Below are 17,809 nucleotides of genomic sequence, written 5' to 3'. Positions count from 1 at the left end.
CGCAAGTGAGCAAAACAACCGGATTTGTCACTTGTTGAGTACTCAGGGTAAACTTGAGCCTATTTTTTTTCTTATCCCTGCAGATTTTTATCTCCTTTCCAATCAGACATATGGTTTTACCCTCTTTTACTGCCCTTTCCAACTCCTCAAGAGTAGTTGAAACCCTGTCTGTCTTCCTTTTGTATCTGGTGGCATGATTAATTTTGGTTAAAAATTAAGAATGACACACAGTTTTAGTGATCAAATGTAAGAATACAGTTTACAACAACAATAAAATGCAATAAAGTAATTGGCACAATTTCCCCTAAATTAGGATTATGTTTTAAGACAGTATCATGCTAACCATATAGACTCGTGATGTATATGTGCTTACCTCTCAAGCCATGTGTCTCCCTTTTGTGGTCACATGACTAACTTCTTCTATGGTTTTCTAAATAATAGGGGTGGAACTACTTTCCCCTTGGCACAAATGACCCCACTCTCCCCCATTAAAAGTAATGTCGTAGCGTAGGAATTGCATGTGATTGAATTGCATGGCGGCATTACACTTCGTAGCAGCGAGACTGCTGCCATCTGTTGGTACTATTTGCACGGTGGATATGACAAATTTGTGTTGCTATAATCTAAATGTCCTGCAGGGGGTAGACAATAGTGATTGAAAGAGAGCCTATGTCTGCCCCATGCAGAATATTATTCAACAACTCAAAATGTGACTAAGGTATACCAATGTGAAAGGTGAGCAGTATGAGAGTTATTCGTAATGTAGTGGTAGTGGCGTAGTGGTTTATTCCAAAACATTTTCTGTCACCTCCATAAAACTTCATATAATCCATGGTAATAATGCATAAAATACAGTGACATGAACTGATTAAATTGTCCGGTGTAAAAAAAAACAAATATGTAACTGTAGCTGTAGTAAAAAGTTCTGGCCTGTGGGCCATTGGTTTGATACTGAAGACATTTAATATTTTCAATTTGATGTTTTACTGTTTTTGAGTTTACTTATAGGCATATCAATGTGATATAATCATGAGTGTTTAATAGAATACAGTAGAATAATGATTTTGTGAACTTTATTTTATCCTCTCACCCTCAAAGCTATTGAAGATAGGAATGTGCATGATGTTATTTAGAGCCTTTTGGCATTAGAGACTAAATGTCTGGGGTTAGATCCTAATTGCATTTCTCCCCCAGTCAAGAAGGGGAACTGAATGTAAATGTCTGTTTACTAATAAGATTACACCTTTGTTCAACCTGGAATCAACATGTCTGTATGTAAACTTCTGCTTACTAATAACATCACGTCTGCTTGCTAATAACATCAACATTTGGTCACTAGGAGATGACATGTCTGCCCTTTGTTCAATCAAGAGCCGGGAGGAGGAACCTTTTATCTTTTTTGTATAAATGAGTCGATGTTCTGTAAATTGACACACACTTGGGATCATATCGTTGCATTCTGATGTGATGTCCTGACTGTGTCTTTAGAGGCCTCTAAATAAATTCTTGCAAGAAAACTTCTTCATCAGATCCTGAATACAATTATTTTGGACACGCAAAGATTACACTTAATTTAGTAATTTAATATTCCTTCAATACCCTTGGTTTTAATGTTTGAAATCTATTTTTGTCTATTTCTCTAGATGTTTTTTCTTTTTAAATAAGCATAACGGGTTTCTTGCTATAGGCCAAGTAGGCGGCTGCCTAAGGCCCCCAAGCCACCAGGGGGCACCCAAGCTCTATAGTCTCTACCTAGCTCTGTCGTCTCGATAGTTCTGTAGTCGATTAAACGACGATTAAAATGTTCTGTCTTTATCTGTCCCTAATATTTGTTCATCACATCCTCTTTATCCTTAAAAAATAAACATAGGATATAAATAAAATAAAATGTAACCTAGTTACTACGTTACTAACTGTAAGAGAATGATTGACAGCTACCCATCTACCTTTTCTGTTAACGAGAGTACTAAACAAAACAGATGCCGTAATGGCATCAACAATTTATCTCAGCGGCGGGGGAAAATGGAAGAAAAAGGAAACTGAAGAAGAAAAACGGTCAAGGGAGAAAAGTAAGGCACTTGTTGGTCGATGGATATTTGGAGGCAAAACTTTATTTTATTTTACTTTTAGCAAGTTTTGTTTATTTATTTTGCTAGCCAGCTCGCTAGCTTCTGGCATTTATCCATAGATGTTAACCTTCCCTTGGCCAGCCCCTAGTTTAACTAGTATAATACGTAAATTGTTATAGAACATGCGTAAAAGTGACAAATTTGCAATTGGGTACAAGCTTTAAAAAGACACTGTCCATCACAATTTTTTATATAAAAACAGATTAATTTAAATATTATGTATTACTGCAATATTACTGTATTTTCACTTGTCTATTTGCTTGATAACCTTTGCCATTTGCCTAAACACTCAAAAGCTGTTTTATTTTTAATTATTTTTTTTTAATTTTAACTGTAGTTTGTTTTGCTCATGAAATAGGGCCGGGTTAAAAAAAAATTCTTCGAATAATCGATATCGAATCGATTTTCCTATAAATTCATTTTTTAAAAATAAATAAATCTTAGGATTTCCTTGAAATGTGCTGTACACATGAATTTAAATGCATTTTCTTACACTTTTGAAAGACCAGACTTATTGCACTTTAAGACAATTCAGAATCATTTTAACTTATATTCACAATTATTAAATTAGAATTATGAACATATTTTCATTTCATCCTTGCTGATGTCAATGTTTGTGTAGCACTAAAGTGATTATAACACGTACAGTGTTACTTTCATTAATAAACTAAATTATTTAATCAGTCACTTCATCCGCAAAAAAAAAATATTTGAAATGTAATGTTTGCGGAGTTTTTATCATGTCCTTCATAGTTAAGAAGAATGGATGTTCCATTATTAATCAGTATGAATTGAATTGATGTGAATCCAATCAAACTGAACTCTTGTGAGTGGAAATTGAATTGATTAAGGACATTTGAATCAATTCCCAGCCCTATCATAAAGTGTCATATATTGTGGTAACTTAGAAGACCATCTAAAGCAGAGGTGGGCATCGAGGGCCGCAGTCCTGCAGGTTTTGCATGTTGCCCTTCTCCAACACAGCTGATATATGATCAGCTCATCAGCAAGCTCTGCATAAGCCTGATAACAATCCTGTTGATTGGAATCAGCTTGTGTTGGAAGTGAGAAACCTACAAAACCTGCAGGACTCCGGCCCTCGAGGACCGAGATTGCCCACCTCTGATCTAAAGGGTTAGGAATCTCTTCTTTGTAGTTTGGCAAACTAGAACCCCCCCCCCCCCCAAACAGCATCTTGCCTAGGGCCCCCGTGAAGCTAGAAACGGCCCTGGAAATAGGAAAATAGTCTAGCTAAATAAATATAAGTAAAATTGTATTTCGTAATTATTATTATTGTTTTTGTAATCTAGGAATGACACAAGAAAGTTGCACTATAATTCCATTTCCAGACCCTGCTTGCTGCAAGACAAATGATGACCATGGGAGGGCAATATCAGACAGACAAGCTTCTGCTTGAGTTCTTCCATGGTATCAATTCTTCATTTATGAAGAAGGTAACATGAAGAAATGCAAATGATAAATTATAGCGGCTTCATTTATCAACAATAGTTAGACAGATGACTATGTTTATAGTATGAAATGAATGTTTTTACATTTGCAAGTGCAAATACAATATTTCAAATGTATGTGGGGAAAAGCAATTCACAAAACAGGATTTTGAACTCTTTACCATATAAGGACTTAAGCAAACAGATGCGTGTACTTGACTGACACCGTAACGAGGCTGCAACAATTTGATATGGTTTCCACTCATAGTCACTTGCTGTATATTCTGGCATGTCATCTTGTTCACAGTTTAGAAATCTTGATTCATTTTAAAGGTTTATTTTCAAGGTTTGTCCCTGGTAGTTATATTCCCATATTTGATATGGGCATCGTACACACATTGCGCATAGTCCACTGAAGGCTTTTTAAAAGGTATAACAGAAGACAAGCAGAAAATACAGAAGTTAATATTTGAAGTCCACTTTGGAGAAGTAACTTGTCACATCCACCCAGTCAGCTACCCATCAATGAAGTAACCACCATTTTTTTCAATGAATTTTCAAAATGCTCTCATTCTACAGCATCACTTCATTAGGATAGGAGGCAGCTGTTGGCTTTGTTCATTTTAGGCCTCTTGTCTTTCTCCTTGGGAAAGGTTTCCCTTCTGTGGCACAGCGTCGGGCTAAGCCAGCCGGGCAGGTTGGCTTGCTGCAAAAGCTCCCGGAAGACCTGTAGCACATTAATGTTGTCTTTGGCTGATGCCTCCACAAAACTGTTGTTCCAGTCCAGCTCCACTGTCGAGACCACATCCTCACTTGTCACTTGCCGCTCGTTGCGACAGTCAATCTTGTTTCCTATCACCACGATGGGCGTGAACTTGTCCTCCTTGACCTCCAGGATCTCGTCGCGCAGGCGCTTGACCGCCTCCAGGGATGCCGGGTCGTTCACCGCGTAGACCAGGGCAAAGGCGTCGCTGTTCTGGATGGACAGCCTTCTCATGGCTGGGAACGAATAGCTGCCGCTGGTGTCCATGATGTTGATGTTGACTTTGACACCCCCGACCTCGTACTCCTTTCTGTGGAGCTCCTCCACTGTGCGGTGGTGCTTGGGCTCAAAGGTGTCCTTTAAGAAGCGCTGGATGAGGGCTGTCTTCCCCACACCGGCTGCTCCCAAAAACACCAGTCGCACATTTGTCCTCTCTTTTTCTTCAACAGACATGCTGGCTGAGTTACTAATCTCTTGGTAAAAGAAGTACCCCGATCTTTGGAGTGTATGAAGCCAGACAATCTGCACGCTCTATTTATGTTCACACACGTCTGCCTCCTCCTTCTTCCAACCAATCGGGAGAAAGCTGCTCATGTGATATCTATCCATCTAAAAACAGAGTCCAACTTGTGTGACTCTTTTACGGATGCATTGTTTGAAGAAGAAAAAAAAACTGTAGTTGTATCAGGATTTTTTTTTTTTTTTTTTTTTTACAGAAAAGAAAAAGATAAAGTCTTCATTATTCAAAACATGTGGACATCAGAATTTGATCATAACAATACAGTAAGGGCCTTTTGTGTCTACTAAATGGTCTGAAAATCATAACAAATAGTTTCTTGCGATTATTAACAAAAAATCATATGTTTGAGTCAACATGTATTTGGGTAATGTTAATAACACAAGAAAGTATTTCCAGAGCCATACATGCATTTTCTATATGGCATATACTGTAAAGGTGCATACAGTAGGGAGCTGCAGCCTCTCAACTCAACCTCTTAACACACTAGACTCTGAAGCAACCTTTTATCCCTATCGTGGTCACAATTCCTGTAAAATTTTAGCTTGTATGTGTTCAGTTGTGAACATTTGAATCAGTTCATCTGTTTTGGGCTTGTAGATTTCACTCTCTTCATCTCTCTACGCCCATATCAGAATTAATCTTTCGGCTTAAGCTTTTTATCGCTTTGCCACCGCGCAAATGAATCATTTTGTAAATCTTTTGTAGATTTACTTGTAGTGATGGAGTGGAGATGTGGTATTGCTACTATTTGCTATATAAATGTATGTTGTAGCGGTGTGCCAAAAAATCGATTCTCATAAGAACCGCGATTCTCATTTAGTACGATTCAGAATCTATTTTAAATGTCCCAAATCGATTTTATTTAAATTATTTTATACTGTCTTGCCTTTGTCTGTGTGTGCCTTTTTTGGGAGCGCTGTTCACGTTAGCCACTGAGGGGCAGTGTGGTTCCTCGCGGCCTAATACACTGTTAAGTTGTAGCCACATTAGAGAGTAGAAGGAAAAAGTCACGATCAAGTTATTCCAATAAGTTGTTCTTTTTTGCAGTTTGGAGCCATTCTTTTGAGTTATAAAAGTGTGCGCTAGTTAGCATTAGCGAGTCAGACTAGAGTAGATCATTACAATTCCTTGCACATAGATTGAAGCAAAAATCATTGTCAATCAAATCATTGTCAATCCAAAATCGGTCTTAATCGAAAATCTATTCTGAATCGAATCGCAGGCCCAAAAATCGGAATCAAATCGAATTGTAAGACATTCAAAGATTCCCACCACTAGAATTTTCAGTCATGTTACTCTCCTTTGATGTAATTGGTCATTTCTCTAAAAAGACTCCACAGTTTTCGCTTTTTTGTATTCTGACCATAAAATCGCGACAATATATGTGTCACCAGTCTTTGGGCTCTACACTAGCAATTAAACTGCTCCAAATCTATGTTTAAAGCTCGTGGTCCCCAAGCAATTGCACTGCTTCTATCATTTCTTTAAACTGGCAAGGTAATATTGTGGCACCCCTTTGAAACCTTTATGCAAAAGCTCCATGAAAACTGAAAAAGATATCCATACACAAGCAACCTGAGGGCCAAATCCACTACGAATGCACTGCATCCGCTGATAATGAGATGGCCTTGAATGATGACAACATTTGGTATGCCTGTGAGAGATACACCGCACCACGCTATCACACTGCCCCCATCAAAACATGTTACGCAATCTGCGGAGTTCTCCACAATGTCTTCCAAACTTTATTGCTGCCATCCAGCAGGCAGAACCTTGATTCATCTTTGAACATGACATTGCCCACTTTCTTTGTTTCAAACTGTTGGTGGCGTTGTCTTCATTGCAAGCAGGTCTGAAAAATGTATTTTCAGGCTTATAGGTGCGAGGGAAATGTGTTGTTGTTCACAACTGTTGAGCAAATATTGACTTGAAATAGAATTCCTATTAGTTGTCATGTTTATTTTCAGTCTTGTTTACTCCCTGTCATGTTTAGCTTCTGTTTCCCTTGTGTTTTCCTCTTGTCTTGTCATTTCCTGTTTTATTGTGAAAAGTCTGACTCCTCTCGTTTCAGGTCACTTGCCCTTCCTTGTTTGGTGTCTTTGTCAACCCTGATCCCTGATTGTGTCCACCTTTCCCCATTACCCTCATGTGTCATCCAATCAGTGCCCTCAGCCAGGTGTGTCTTGTTATGTCATTAATGTTGGTGTATTTAGTCGGTTGTCTCCCCCCTGTCTGTGTCGGTTCATTGTTGCCACTGTCGTAAGTCTTTCGCCACGTCACGCTGACCTCTTTGCCTTATCAGGATCCATGTCATGTTGTTAGTCTCGCCTTAGTTGTTTTGTCATGTTTAGCTTCATGTTTTGTTAGTTCAGTTTATTTTGTATTTTGAAGTTAGCTTTTTTTGATTAGAAATTAAAACCTCTTTTTGGACTGCACCTCTGCCTCCTTGCTCTGCCTTCCCGCATCTGGGTCCTAAAGCCCCCACCTTACTGACAGAAGTGAAGCAAAAAGAAAGCCGAGCGGAGCGCGTCGTCCTCCTCAGTACCTTCACGGGGTATGTCGTTCTAGTAGGCTCTATGTTTTTTTATGACATAGTACAGACAAGCAATAAATATAGTCAAAAAGGTCATTTCCTGCAAGGAGTTTCATGACACTACAGTACATATAGAAGCTGGATTATGTGCTCTTTGAGTGATGAGCATGGCAGTGTTCACCCTCTCTAGCAGGGATCCTGTCGTGCATCTGAGGGCTTGGTGATTACGGAGGAACAATTTGGACTCCAAACACCGTGTCTTCTAAGATAAAAAAAAAAAAAAACCCTCTTAAGATTTGCTGCTCTATTAGTCTTTTCTCCATTTTTCCTTCCGTCGTTGGCTGAACTGAGCATCAAAACAACACTGACTCTCGCTTTTTCTCTCTCTCTCTCTCTCTCTCTCTCTCTCTCTCTCATATATATGTATTCCCCTATTTGTAGATTTTTGTGCAGATTTTTGTTTTACTCAATACAAATATTTAAACTTGAACTGAAATAAGTTTTTTTTTTTCTTCCATTGGAACTCCTCAACTAGATCTTAGTTGCATACATAAAGTACAATCCCTTTCAGTGTTTTGGAAGCTGCTCCGGAAACCTTGCAGATATTGTACTTGTAACATAATTTGATGTTTACAGCTTTGTAAAGTGGCCAATTCAGTGGAGGGTATAATGAAGTCTGGCGAGACAACAGATTTGCACACACACAAACACCAAAAAATAAAAAAATAAGTAAATAATAATAATAATAAGGGGTGTTAGAAAAAATCAATTGGGCAATATATTGCGATATTACAGCACGCAATTCTCGAATCGATTCGATATGCGGCCGAATCGATTTTTAAACATCAGTTTTTGATGGAAATATTCAACAAAACGTCTTACTTAGGGTTAGGATTTACACATTGTTAAGCATGGAAAAAATATATATTTATGGACATTAAGCCTTAATATTTGATTTCAGTGCTGTTCAAACATGAAACCAACTGCAACCTGTTTGTTTAATGCAGTGGCTCAGTTATAAGCCTGAAAAATTTTCAGAAAAATAAATACATTTTCATACAAATCTTACAATGTTTATTGATGAGTATTTTCTTAATTTGATTTTTTTTTTTAAATCGCAATAATCAATTTATAGCTTCGTATCGGGATTAATCTGTATCGAATCGAATCGCGACCTATGAATCGTGATACAAATCGAATCGTCAAGTACTAGGCAATTCACACCCCTAATAATAATAATCATAATAATGTTAGATAGTCTTATTGTCATTATATACCTTTAACTGTAACAAGCATTTTTATGAATAACACTTTAAATGTCCTAACTTCCATACAATAATTCATACAGATGAACCCGTTTACATAAAACCCAATAGAGTATACAGTAACATTCTGTTGATGCTGGTCCTGCTTTGCAGTAGGGATATAATGATAACAGCAATCTCATGATATGGCGATATTAAAGCTGCCGCAATATCGTCTTTGTCATGCCACGATATTAAAAGCAGCACATCTGTTTGTTTGTTTGTTTGTTTATTGAAAATATAAACCAACAACAGAAATACTGCAATTAAAATAAAACAATTTAAAAGAAAAGTTGTTTTTTTTACATACATAATCATCATTAACTCTTTCACTGCCATGGACGTTAAAAGACGTCTAGTAAAAACCTACGGAGGGCCGCCAATGACGTTAAAAGACGTCATCCAATTTTTTTAAAAATTTTTTTTGAAACAGGTGGAGGAAAGCCTTGGCCAGCTGTGGTGAAAGTTTCAAGCAGATCTAGTTAGCCTAATGACTATTTTTGGCCCCTAGATGGCAGCAATGACTCTCTTTTGACAAGATTGGGTAGGCGTCAGTAGAAGACGTGAGGCGGAGCTAGAGGGGACAATGGCTGGGGAAGGGAAGAGAACATGGCGACCGATTGCAAGCAGCTCACGCTCGATCAGTTTTTTTCAAAGACGAAAAGCATCGACCAACGCTAAAGAGCACATTGATGACGACGATGATCATCATCGATGATGATGATGGTGACTCCGAGGTTGGAAGCATTGACGCGGCAGTAGAAGACGTGAGGCGGAGCTAGATGGCTGAAGAAGCGAACAATGGCGACCGGTTGCAAGCAGCTCACACTTGGGAATTTTTTTCAAAGACAAAAGGCATCGACCAACGCTAAAGAGCACATTGATGACGACGATGATCATCATCATCGATGATGATGATGATGGTGACTCCGAGGTTGAAGCCAAAGTTGGAAGCGCTGACGCAGCGGCTATGACGACGTCATAAAGGTTCACGGGCTAGCGATGCTAACACTGGAAAACGCGGCGCACAACCGAGCACGCTCAGGCGGACGTTCAATCGGACAACGAAGAGTGCCCCGAGTCCAATGCAAATTCATCGGAGGAGTGGGTACAGTCTGCTACTTGCTATTCCCCGGAAAAAAAGGCCGTTAAGAAAGTGTAACGTCTGCACGTGAAAGGGGCCATCGCAGTGAAACTACTGCAAATCCTGCTCCCTCTCCTTGCACGCAGGGCAGTGTTACAAAAAGAAAAACTGTATTTGAAACATCCACATAATTGTAAATAGTACAACAGTTGCACACATTTGTAAATAGTTTGCGAAATTGTTTTGTCAAATTGTTACACTGTTGAATGGAAATAAACGTATTTTGCAATCTAAAAACACTTTTTCATTGTTGGTGGTGGTGTATTACAGAAGTAAAGCACTATTTAGGTGTTTGTGGCATCATTCATGGACAAACAGAAGTGTACAATTCACTAGAGTGCATGAAATAACATCATTTCACAAAAAGCTTGTTTTCTCCATTTTTTGTTTCAAAACAGAGCATTTCGGTGAAACTAACCATTTTCTATTGTTGATTACTGAAAAACGGAATAAGGTAGAAACAAACTTATTTTTTCCGATGAAAGATGAGAGTTCAATCTTTCATTTGGTAGTATGTGTGTTTCTATAGTCCAAACACAACATTTTCTGTGGACCTTGAAAGATCAGTCAAAATGCTTAAATCGGCTGGCACTGGCGACATCCCGTTTCTGAAAACGTCTGGCAGTCAAAGAGTTAAGCACATCTTAGATGTCCAAAAGGGAGTAGGAAGAAGTAAAAAACGTATCGAATCCTACCCCCTTACAAAAGAAAAAACAAACAAACACCAACTTACACATAAACAGCTGCACTTATACGTGCATAGATATGCCAACAGTATTGTACATTGAGTTGATAAGCAAACATTTTTTGCATATATATAATTCAGCACAAAGGCTTACACATACATTTTTAATTGCTCTCTATTTTCTACATTTGTACTGACTTATACCTGATTTAAATGGTGTTTTCGTACATCCTTTTAAATACAACTAGTAATTCACACCTTTTCAGGTTAATTCCAAAATGATCCCATGGTCTATCTGTCAACATAAATCCTGCTAACAAACCCGACATGCACACGGATATGTTCTGCTCTCTCTCTAATCCCGCCTTTCACCCCGTTCCCTTGTGTATTCACACATAATGCGATGGATGGCACATGCTTATTGCTTACGGAATTGTTTTCAGACCTCGCCTCTAGCAGGCTTTCTTGTTGGGAACATCCAGTCCTACTAATGAGAGGTGTGGTCGTGCTGGCACATTGATTGCGTCTTCTCTAATTACATCACTCGTTCGTGCTGTTCCTACTTGAGAAGCCATTTGTAGTGTTAAATGGGCTGAGCCTGTATTAGTGTTGTTTTTCCAAACTTACATATAGCCCACAGAGCACTGTAAAGTAGTTAAACAGATTTGAGATTTGGTGTGCAAGGGTGCAAAACCACTAGATCCAAATTGTGAGATTTGGGGAGTTTTGCAGGGTATGCTGGCTGAGTTTTGGGACATCAGGAAGACATGATGCCTCCGAGGGAAATGGATCGAGGCGTGCGATCCAACAAGGAAACAACTTGTTTGTTTTACGTATACTTTTCGATTCACGTAGCAGTTATGCCAAACAAAGATAATAATATGCATTGTTCAAGCTAATTTAATCTTTAACCAAATAATATTTCCTGATTTTGCTTTAAGCAGATTTTAAATTGCCTAAATATACCTTCCAGCTAATAATTAGGTTTGGGTGGTCGATTGATTTTGCATGTATTAACATGGCATTCCAAATAGCAGGGTTGGGAGGGTTACTTTTAAAATGTAATCCATTACTGTTACAAGTTACCTGCTAAAAAAATGTAGTTAGCAACGTAATCCAAGTACCATAATATTAAAGTAATGTAACTGGATTACTTTTGGATTACTCCAATATTGAGTATGCTCATGAAGACAAAATAAAAATAAATATCACCACAATATATATTCTATACAATGTGCCCCTGCTATTTGCGGGTGATAGGGACCCGGGAAGCCTACAAATAGCAAAAATCCATGTGTAATTAAAAAGCATGTCGGCGATTGATTGATTGATTGATTGATTGATTGAAAGCCATGTGCTCTTTTCGAACATCAGCTGCAAAATGAACTTTGATCCCAGTCACAAGTTTAGCAGTGTATATGTTTAAATAGTGAATTGGTGGGAGGAAGATTTGTTTGGAAGGTGCAACTCACATTATGGTTGTAGGCTAGCTAGCAAGAAGCTACAGCGCGTAGCATGCCGCTGGACTCTCAGCTCAAACTTTCGCTCCGAGTTAGTGCCAGTAAATACCGGTCGTCATTTCCTCCTCCCTTTTTCAAACTGCCCACGTGTGAAGGACACGACTAGTCAGTTTGTTCGTTCCAACCTCCCCGACATGTAGCAACGGTTTATTTTTAATAAATGTACCTGTAACCTGATTACATGTTTTTTCCTGTAACTGTAATGGAATACAGTTACAATTTTCTTTGCAATCTAAATACGTAATGGCGGTACATGTATTCCGTTACTCCCCAAGCCTGCCAAATAGTCCTTAGCCCTTTTGAATAATGTTTTGCCAGCCTATGTTTATTCTTTAGTGTTTATCAGAAAGACTCAGGGCCAGCGGTAGTGCTGTGAGTTAGCATAGCCTGTTGATGTTACACAAAATCGTAACCTTTCACTTCTGTTTCATGTTGACATTGAACACACATTCAGTTAGCATATCATTAGCATAAAATAAGCCTGTGGGCAAAAGATAGAGGGAGAGAAAGAGAGTTTGACTTCTGATGCTGTTACATCTGAATGACCTTCTCCCACTTGTTTGCGCTTATCATACGCTCACAAACCATCTACTGAAATGACCTGACTACCGTATGTGTGCGTTTTAAATTTTAGATAATCATAGTATTCTGTAAGCAACTTAACATATGTGGACTCTGACATACTGGCATGTTTGCATTGAATTCAAAACTGGTCTTCTAATGTATGGAACGGGAGGACGTGATTTTGATTTTTAATCTTTGTTATTGTAAAATACCTCCTACTGTACTCATCATAGCTTTGCTCAATAGAAATAACCTCTAACCGTTTTTTTATTATTATTATCTTTTTTTGGTAATTGGGTGTTTAGGGTATTACCACTCAGTGTGCATTATTCAGCTTCTTTCCAAAGAAGGGTACGCTAATTAAGGGACCTTTAACGACCTTGACATTTAATGCTGAAAAAACAAGCCAAAATGTTATGGAAGAAATTACCTGCATTGTTGCTGAGCTTCAAAGTCCCTTCAGGGGCTCATGTTTTCAACGTCTTCATTTGAAGCTTCGACTATGCAACAGACTGAGTAATCGTAAATCGTAATTCCCAGGACAACCTCTTTAAATTACTCTGTTTGCCCAATAAGCATATTCAGTATTTGCCTCCATGGATTTGAGGATATGTGGGGGTTCAACAAGGCAAATTTGTTTGACGAGGATTGTAAAATAACCTGTGGCTTTCACCGACTTTGAGATATTTGAGTTGGCATTGCAGAAAATGTGTAAGCGAAGGAAGAGTACCATTAATTAAGTTTTGATGATTTTCGTAACTTCAGTGAAATGACCGGTTTTGGGGCACTTTTGTGCACAAGGAATATACCTTACTGACAATTCCGAGATGACGTCACAAGTTAAGATGGCCGTCAATTTGTTGAACGAAATCTATCTGCTCATTGAAAAGCGTTGGACTTTGGATTGTTGTAATTTGATTTGTGAGGATTATTTTGATTTCAAAATGTGATGAGATGACGTTTGTATGATAGTCACAGGAAAAGGTATTACAATCTGCCGTTTGTTTTCGCTGTATAAAGCAAGCATTTGCATTGTATTGGATTGGGGTCAAATCAGAAATGCCCGGATGTTCGGAAATGTCAATAGAAGTTTTTAAATAAACATTACACACACATAACGTTCATTAATAATACCCCACAGCTAGTTTTAATAACAGCCTATTAGGGCAACATGACTGCAAGACTTGTAGCATAGAAGTAACTTACAGTTATGGTTTGTACTAAATAATAGCTAATAATTTAGCTAATAATAGCTTCATGCCTGCTGATTTAGTACTTAAAAAAAAAATATGTTTCAACCCAATTAACCTTAAGGAGAAAATCAATATTAACTCTTTCACTACCAGACGTTTTCAGAAACGGGTTGTCGCCAGTGCCAGCCGATTTAAGCATTTTGACTGATCTTTCAAGGTCCACAGAAAATGTTGTGTTTGGACTATGGAAACACACATACTACTAAATGAAAGATTGAACTCTCATCTTTCATCAGAAAAAATAAGTTTGTTTCTACCTTATTCCGTTCTTCAGTAATCAACAATAGAAAATGGTTACTTTCACCGAAATTCTGTTTTGAAAAAGGGCTTTTTGTGAAACGATGTTATTTCATGCACTCCAGTGAATTGTACACTTCTTTTTGTCCATGAATGATGCCACAAACACCTAAATAGTGCTTTACTTCTGTAAAACGCTTTCACCAACAATGAAAAAGTATTTTTTGAAAAATACGTTTATTTCCATTCAACAGTGTAACAATTTGACAAAACAATTTCGCAAACTATTTACAAATATGTGCAACTGTGGTACTACTTACAATTATGTGGATGTTTCAAATACAGTTTTTCTTTTTATAACGCTCTCCTGCGTGCAAGGAGACGCCGCTGGACTCGCACAAGTTTACTTTCACTTTGTCCGTTTCGCATGCAAACGTTACACGTTACACTTTCCTTTTTTTCCGGGGAATAAATAGCAAGTAGCAGACTGTACACACTCCTCCGATGAATATGCATTGGACTCGGGGCACTCTCCGTCGTCCGATCGAACGTCCGCCTGAACGTGCTCGATTGTGCTCCGCGTTTATGACGCCCTCATAGCCGCCGCGTCAGCGGTTCCAATTTCGCCGTCAAGCTCGGATTCACCTTCATCATCATCGATGATGATCATCATCGTCATCAATGTGCTCTTTTAGCGTGGTCGATCCCTTTCGTCTTGTAAGTGTAGAGAGCTGCTTTCCAAACGGGCACCACTTCCTCCTCAGCCATCTAGCTTCCCCCCCCACACGTCTTCTACTGCCGCGTCAATGCTTTCCATCCACGGAGTCATCATCATCATCATCGATGATGATCATCGTTATCATCAATGTGCTCTTTTAGGTTTGGTCAATGCTTTTGTCTTTGAAATAAAACGGCTCGGCCGTGAACTCCTCGCAAACGGTCGCCATTTTTTTTTTCCTTTGTTTTCCATTCTGATCTCCTGCTCGACGCTCTAGCTCCGCCTCTACTGACGCCCACCCGATCTTGTCAAAAGAGAGTCATCGCTGCCCTCTAGGGGCCAAAAATAGTCCTTAGGCACAACAGACCGGCTGAAAACTTTCACCAGACATGCGGAAGGGTTCCCTCTACCCGTTTCAAAAAAAAAAAAAAAAAATCATTGGATGACGTCTTTAGACGTCATTGGCAGTGCTCCGTAGGTTTTTACTTGACGTCTATAAACGTCAATGGCAGTGAAATAAAATAAAATGGGATCTTTAAAAGTTGCTAAACTCTAGTTAACATCTCTCTCTGGCCTTGACTCTGAGTCTGACCTTTCATCTTCATGCGTCTTTGATTTCATCCAAGAGAGCAGAAAGATGCTTCCCTTGACTGCTTGCTGTAACTCCTTTTATTTTCCCCCTTTTCAGCCTCTACTTTCTAGGCATTATGCTACAATTACTAAATAGGCCAATTGTAACCAAACAGACCAATGGCATGAGAATGAAAAAGACTGACTGTTGTCATTACATAAGGCAAAAGTGTATTTTTCACAGGCAATTGACATTCACATGCGATTAATCATGCAGCTTTTCTAAATGATTGTGTCAACATTGACCTGTCCTCAATAAAGTGTTGATTAAAAAAACAAATAAAAAAAAAATGCCGAACTTTCCAAAGGGCACTTTTTTTGAGAGAAGGCAGAGGGGTTAAGGGTGTGAGTACTACTAGGGGTCTACCATTATTAGCATTATTGAAGTCAGATTCAGTGTCCACTAGACTCAGACAGTCACCCAAAATCGGTATTGGCTATTAGTTTAAAGGGACTGCAACATGAAAAATCAACTTTTTGGAGCTTTTAGCAATGTTAAAATGCTATTCCTCATCCAAAACATGACCAAAGTTGTGTTTTCCTCCATTCGCCCCTGTATGAGAAATTCTAGGTTATTCTGCTCTCCCAACCTGAAAACGAGCTGTTGGCATGGTTTGACGGCATTGTGTGCGGCCCCAACCCCGCACCGCTTCTGCAGACTAAACGCACGCCCACTTTCTCTGAGACCTCCCTCCATGGGATAATGACAAAAGTAGCCTATAGTTAACTGTGGAAGGGCTTAAAATACCATGGTGTAGTTCATTTAATCAATTCAAATGGTGTCTTGCGAAAGTATTAGCACCCCTTGAACTTTTTGACACTTTGCCACATTTCAAGCTTCAAACTAGATAGAAAATTAGATTTTTTTTTCTCTCTGTGTGTGAAGAATTAACACCAAGTGGGAAACAAACATGAAGTGGAACAAAATTTAGACGATATTTGAAACGTTTATTTTTTGACAAATAAAAAAACGGAAAAGTAAGATGTGCAAAAATATTCCCTCACTGTAATACTTTGTAGAAATGCAATTATAGTCTTTTGAGGTACATCTCGATCAGTTTTGCACATCTCTAAGATGTAAGACTGAATTTTTTGCCGATCCTTCTTTGCAAAACAGCTCCAATTCAATTAGTTTAGATGGAAAGTGTTTTTCAGTTGGCGTCAATTGGCTGCACTGCGAGAAAAGGGGGTAAATCATTTTTGCGCACCCTACTTTTTGGTTATTTATTTATTTAAAAAAAAAATAGAATTAATGTTTTTTTTTCCTCATATTTCCACTTTTTTGTACAGATGCAATGAAATTAGAATGACTTTGAGCTGTGTTCACTACACGATCATTAAGTGACAGAAGCGCCATTCTGATGAATACTACTCAAGTTTTGTGAAGTTTTCTTTATAAAGCCACATCATCTTTGCAGTTTGAATGTTTGAAAGACAACTTTTCACTTAGATACATGCCACTCCATATTCAATTGATCCCCACCATCCTCATCCAGACATGCAGTGAATTGGACTTGTTTGCTTGATGAGAATTCAAATTGGTCTATCATGAGTGGTAGAGTGCTTTTCAAAGCCAAACATATCTCATTATTGTTCCTTCAATAATCTTGTGTGCAGCAAAGAAAAAAACTGAAGGAGCAGAATCCAGCAAATCTATGACTTTTTTTTTAATAGGCCACAGCACTTTTAATTTACCTTGGCAACGGTGTCTTAGAAACATCAGCCCATCGTGGCTGATTCAAAGGCTTATCTAGTCAAATGCAATCTTTGTGTCTAGTTTGGACTGTCGATTTTCTTGTAAGTGTGGATTTGCTCTTAGTTTCATGTCAGGTTGTTTTGCTCCCTGTTGTCTGATCCAGGGTTTTGTTTTGTTTATTTATTTTTATTTTGCCTTCTGCTTGCTTCCAGGCAAGCTGTGGCACCTATGCATGCCGTTTAATCATCTAAATTTAGCCTGACATTGAGAAAAAGGTGGGCTTTGTTCTGTTGTACTATATTCGATTAGCCATCATTCAATATGAGTGGAAGCCATTATGCTTTCTTTACATTCTGTCATTCCATGTCATATGCACAATACAGTATTCTCCTTGATGATTTGTCATTACTATTCAACAGTGGCCAATGTGGTGGAATCAGTCACCACAAAGGGAAAAAAAGCACATTAGAGCGACTACTGGTTTTCCTTGTATAACATATATATAACATAATTACAGTGCTGCCAATGTTTTAATGAACAATTTTATACAGACAAACTTAATGATTCAAGAGGCAAAAGGATACTGTGATGCAAACCTCCTTACTATGAAGGAAAACAAATGTAAAGTCATTGAAGCATATATTTTCCCAATTATTGGGGAGAAA

The 17,809-nt window shown here is 38.4% G+C and overlaps 1 pseudogene; it reads right to left on the bottom strand.

Annotated features, from left to right (window-relative positions):
• Positions 1-3,744: 3,744 nt before the first annotated feature.
• On the bottom strand, positions 3,745-4,814 carry LOC144044332 (ras-related protein Rap-1b pseudogene; annotated as a pseudogene).
• Between the last annotated feature and the right edge of the window lie 12,995 nt (positions 4,815-17,809).

Source organism: Vanacampus margaritifer, chromosome 2, assembly GCF_051991255.1.
Source record: "Vanacampus margaritifer isolate UIUO_Vmar chromosome 2, RoL_Vmar_1.0, whole genome shotgun sequence".
NCBI classification, from domain to species: Eukaryota; Metazoa; Chordata; class Actinopteri; order Syngnathiformes; family Syngnathidae; genus Vanacampus; species Vanacampus margaritifer.
This window is presented reverse-complemented; position numbering and strand designations above follow the sequence as displayed.